Source organism: Octodon degus, unplaced genomic scaffold (genome assembly GCF_000260255.1).
Source record: "Octodon degus isolate 3935 unplaced genomic scaffold, OctDeg1.0 scaffold00270, whole genome shotgun sequence".
Lineage (NCBI taxonomy): Eukaryota > Metazoa > Chordata > Mammalia > Rodentia > Octodontidae > Octodon > Octodon degus.
Window position 1 is genome coordinate 1 of NW_004524846.1, and position 5,744 is coordinate 5,744.

The 5,744-nt window shown below is 42.1% G+C and overlaps 1 pseudogene; it reads right to left on the minus strand.

Moving 5' to 3' along the window:
- Positions 1-276: 276 nt before the first annotated feature.
- Positions 277-915, minus strand: LOC101584397 (annotated as a pseudogene).
- Positions 916-5,744: the final 4,829 nt, after the last annotated feature.

Genomic DNA, 5,744 nt, shown 5'->3' on the forward strand with positions numbered 1-5,744 from the left:
TTTGTAAATAGGATCACCAGTCCGCATCTTGTGCAGCAATTAACCACTGGGAACAATATATGCAGTGTGTTATTTGTTGAAACTGTACTTCTGATTTGATTTGAAACTGTCTCATTGCTGTTTACCAATAAAACTTTGAAAAAAATGTATATGTAATTTTTATCTTTCAATTTATTTATTTATTTATAGCTTTTCTGAGCATTTATTACAAGAGCCCAACTGTGTTTTATTTTTTCTTCTCAACATCCTGCACTGTGGCTTCCTTGGCTTCCTTGCCTGGATGCCAAAGAGCAGCCTGGTGAATGCCTTGAAGTTCTTTCCTCCTCTGCGATGACCCCGGCCTTCTCTGTCTGGTAGACACTCCTCATGGGCATCGCAGGTCCTGTCGGCCGGCCGGGTGGCCAACTTGAGTTCTTCCGCAGCGCTGTCTCCCTTATTGGGCCGGAAGGCTTCCTGGGGAGGAGGATGAGTGTGGAGCCATCCTGCACGCTCCCCTGCAGGGACTCGGTGGGTTTGTCCCGCCGTCTTCGGTCCACCGAGATGCCAACGGTCCAGGCCACCTTCTCGTGAATGCCAGCCACCCGCGGCTCCTCCAGACCGAAGCCCCTGCCGGCTCGGACCTTGGTGTGGTGTCGCACCCGGGACAGCACAGCACGGTGGGCAGGATGGGCCAGGATGCGGGGCGCTGGGCGATGCGGCGCGCTTCTGCCTGCCGGACCTTGCGCCTGCTGATCTTCCAAGCTGGCTGATTGAACCACGTGGCCACACGCCGCTGCCAGTCCTCGTGGAAGTGGGCTTCAGAATCGTGCCACTCCGGCTGGGCGCCACGACTGCCTCTTAGGCTGCGGATCGGCGGAACCGAAAGGCTTATCTTTCAATTTAAAGTGGTACCCACCACTATCACCTTACCTTCATGATAGTCTTATGTTTTCTTTTTAATGCCTCAAAAATATGACCAAACTGGAAAAATTATGACCAAACTGGAATATAATCAGCCTTGAAAACTAGAGATCAAAAATGCCAGCCTGTCATTGCCTTTACTGCCCATCACATTCTTTTGCTCATTGGTTATTCTTAAGGCAAAGACAGGCTGCTTTGGGCTGGCACTTTTTGTTTTACGGTGGGGAAGGGGATTTGATACAGGGTCTTACTATGTACCCCAGCCTGGCCTTAAACTCACTGTATAGCCCATACTGGCATCAGACTTGCAGCGATCTACCTGCCCCAGCCTCCTGAGTTCTGGGATTGCAGGTGTGCACCACCATGCCTGGTTAAGACTTGGCAAAGCTGGCACTTTTGAGCTCTAGTTTTAAAAGTTGAGTATTTTTTGGTTAAGTCTCAATTTTAGGGAAACATAGTAAACTGGATCTCAGCATAACAAGATTCATTAGTTCTCTGATTTGAAATCGTTATGGGTAAGTGTACACATCCCCTTTTAGTCTTCTTGAATAATAATATCTTTAAGAATTTTAGGGACCAGGGAGATAGCTCAGTAGAATAAGTGCTTGCCTGGCAAGCGCAAGGGCCTGAGTTCAATCCCTGGTTATATATATATATGAATTTTAACAAGGGCTTATAGATGATAATTACTATTTACTGGATGGATTTGAGTAGGACTTTGAGCAGTGTGTTGAATATTAGAAAAAAACGATTTCTGCTATGCATTATAGATTACCCTACATTTAAAAAAATATTTCTATAACAAAAATTAGTTCTACAAACTGTCTGATCTGATGGTGATACACGGCAGTACAGTATCAGTAAATGGGTAGGTTGCATTCCGGTCTTTTCATTTATAACATATGGTGTGAATGAGGTTGTCCAGGCTGCTGTGGCCAGGGAGGCCGCTCTGATAGTGTAGAAGGTGATTCACTTCCTGGGTTATGCAGGACTAGTGAGAAGCAAATGTTTGTCTCTTTTTTGATTTTCCTGCAGTTGAATCTCATATCCTCATTAGTTCTCTTCTTACCTGGATAGTTCTACTGGTCAGTGCCAGCTTATCTCTCAGAACATAGTGATTTTTAGTTTTCTTTTGACAGAATGTAGAAGCCAGAGTAGCTAGCCTGACTTAGTGAAGCTTTCCTGTCATTTCCTACCTTGAAAATCCTGTGAATACAGCGGCCCCTCACTTATCACTGAGGTTCTGTTCCAGACACCCCGTGATAAGTGAAAGTCAGTAAAATGGTATTTATTTTAGTATTTACATATATTGTAAGGCTTTATAAAACCTTTCCACACTCTTATGAACCTTTCCCACACTTTTAAAAACACTTCTAATGTTCTTAATCATTTTCTAAACTCATAAACCTATGCAATTTTAACAACATATGTGTACTGTACACTATTGCAAAATCCTGTGATATAGTAAAAAATCTGAGATAAATAATTTAGATAATTAGTTCCTTTTTTTTTTGTATTTTAGGGAAGGGTCTTCAGGGTGTTCAGGGTCTCACTACTAGATTGGACTCAGTGATCTGCCTCTGTTCAGCCTCCCAAGAGCTGGGATTACAGGCACGCACCACCACACCCAGTCTCAATTGCCATCTCAGTGCACCCCCGGGGTCTGGCATAGCAGGCCCGGGGATCGAACTCCCGGGCCCTATTCTGCTGAGCTATTTGGCTGGCCCAAGATTATCAGTTCTTGAAAACCTGCGAAACATTGAGTCTGAAAGTTGAACTGCAAAATAGTGAGGAACTACCGTATTTCATTGAAAATCATAGCCCTTCAGGGTACATGCTTATGGAGTTTGGGAGTCCTCAGCTTTCTTCTAAACTTCTAAGTAAAAACCAAGACCATCCTCTTCATGTTACCATATTTTGTAGAGACGATTAAAGATGGAAAGAAGATTAAAGGCAGTTTTACAGAGAGTCTTCATGAAATTATGTCTATAAGGAAGAGAAGGTTGTGTAAAAGAGAAAGAGTGAGAAAACTATAGGCCGATGGATGTGGAATTCATCTTGGTGGTGGGTAACAGGACAATGTAGAAGGCTAGTAATTTATTACTGGGAACATAATGCATAAAATGTGTTTTAATCACAGTGATGTGTCATTGTGCACAGGTTTTAATTCTTTTAAGAATAATCATAATGCCAGATGCTGAGGATTCTGCCAAGAACCTAGACCTCTCACCTAATACTGGTGGGAGTAAAAAGTAGAGTAGCCATTCTGGAGAGCATAAGTTTCTCACAGAAGTATATGTAGTTAACACATGACACAGTATTTGTGCTCTTAGGGATTTATCTCAAGAAAATGAAAATCTGTGTTTACACAAAAAGTTACAGATGAGTGGAATTTTTATTTGTAATAGAAAAATTTGAAATAGCCCAAATGTCCTGCAGTAGTCAAATGGTTAAACTGAAGACATCTGTACAGTGAGCTGTTACTTAATAAAAAACAATCTGTTGACACAAATAACAACCTGGATGCATGTTAAGTATTTTTAGTGAAAAAGTTCACTCTTAAAAGGTTGCATAGTGTATGACTGCAACGTACATAACTGTTGTTAGGAAAAAGGAAAAGGAGAAACAGAGTTATGAGGTCAACAGGACAGGTTTGCCAACAAACATGAGGGCGATGGCTGTGGCTCTAGAGACCAGACCAGTTGCTCTGCAGGCTATGGAGTCTTTTGTGGGGTCCCTGGGAGGGAGGAGTTCAGTGAGGGCCTGTGAGTCTACGTGCCTAGAACAAACTGAGAGAGAACAAGCTGTGATGGTTGCTCAAGGCTGAGGCTTGGGAAAGTGCGGGGAGTAGTAGCTGCTGTTCAGTGCAGGGCTGACAGTGTTGAGACCCCAGCGGGAGCTGGGGGGGATGGGGTGATTCAGAGGGCTCTCTGGTCAACATGGTGGTGGTCAGATTCCTTCAACTGGGATGAAATAATGAAATATCTATAGTGTTGGAGAACAGAGAGATAGTGGTTTTTCAGGGGAAAGGATAGGTAGGGATGGAGTGGGTAGACCCTAATGTGAATGGTTAGCATGAAGGTGCCACTTTCTTGACATGGAACAAATATGTATCTTGTTGTAGTGATGGTTTTACAAGTCTATACATGATATAAAAGTGTGTAGTCACACACACACACACACACACACACAGAATATGGATGTATCTGTAGAAATGGAGTAAACTCTGGTCTAGTTAGTACTGTAGTTCATAGCATTTTATATCAACTGTCCAGTTCCTGGCTTTGATGTTGTCCTACATTTTTAAAGATGTTACTGCTGGGGGAAGCTAGCTTCAGTGTACAAGAGATTCTATATACAAGTTTTATACCTTTCTACAAATTGGTTTCAAAATAAAATAACTCAGACTTTTAAAATGCAGAGCAGAAAAGGTCTCCTTACCTGGATGATGTAAAAGCTGAGTGTGCTGCTTATCATTTACAGTACACTTTGTCCTCTTTTGAAGGATTACATTCATTTGTACTTATGTGAGAAAAAGGCATTGGTGTCCAGTGCCAAATTAAGGGGTCAAAATGATGTCGAGCTGAAATATAGAACAAGTACCAGCCTGAGGAGAGGACAGTAGTTCTCTTCAGAGGGCCCAATATAGCTGGATCTCACACTAGTCCGGAATTGTATTAGTGGACAAAAAGTAGGTGTATGTACTGTCCTGTTCTTAGGGTGGGACACAGAATATATGTATTAATTTTCTGTATATAAAACAATGATGATCTGTTTATAAAAAGGAACAAAAGGCTTGATATCAATCCACACTGTAGGGGAAAGAAATCTGCAAAAAAAATTACTGTGAGATTAAAGCAAACCAGGAGAAAGAGCAGGTCTTTAGTGACTGTTCTCAAAGTAGTTTATTTTAGGGAGGAGAAAGGTGGCTTTATCATAAAGTCAGAAGGGTTCAATAACTAGCTCTTCTTAGGTAAGTTCTGAAGGACAGGAGCAGTAAGTAGAAACCAGACAAACTGAATGACAGCTCAGCACTGTCAGTCCCTGTTTGTGTAGTCACCTTAGCAAGCGAGAAGCTTCATCAGACAAGACACTGGATTCATTCAATAATGGTTTCCTAATTATTTTGGCTCTGAGTGTGTCTCTAGGGTTTGAAATTGTTAAAAATCCAATAATCTTCCCCAAGAGCTGCACACCTGAGTACTTCCCCCTGCTTCTTTCTGACTAAGCAATCATGTGTTCTATCAGCTGAGGCAGGTATTGGTTATGTATGATGAACTATGGCTAATTTCTTTTTTACCAGCAGATAAATAATTTTGTGGCTCATTAGGCTGGTCATTTCTCTGGTTTGTTTGACCTTTGCTGGGCTTTTTATCAGCTGGCTTTCTCTGGCCTCATTTTCCCCTGTAAAGCTCTAGTAATCAAATGAATTGCTGGATCTGTCAATCTGATGCCATGACCAGTTACAATGGGATTCATCAGAAGAATTTCATTATGTTTTGGTTAGAGCAGCTGTCAGAAACCTTTCATTCCTGTTCTCCAGCCCCATTGATTGACACATGACTGGTATTCACATGAAAGAAGTGAAGCAGTTATTAGGAGTTTTAAGTTGAGATGCCAGCTGTGTCAAAGCTCCTCACACACAGTATCTTTTGCCAAAAAATTTTCTGTTATCCACTTGCAGACAATTTACTTGGGTTCACCTCCTTTGGACAGAGTACCATGGGTGGAAGCGTCCTCTCAATTTAAACACCAACTGAGTGTTTGGGCAGTAGCAAATCCACTGGACCTTGAAGTTGAAAGTGGGCGACAGCATCTGCAAAGATACTTTTAGCATGATTTCT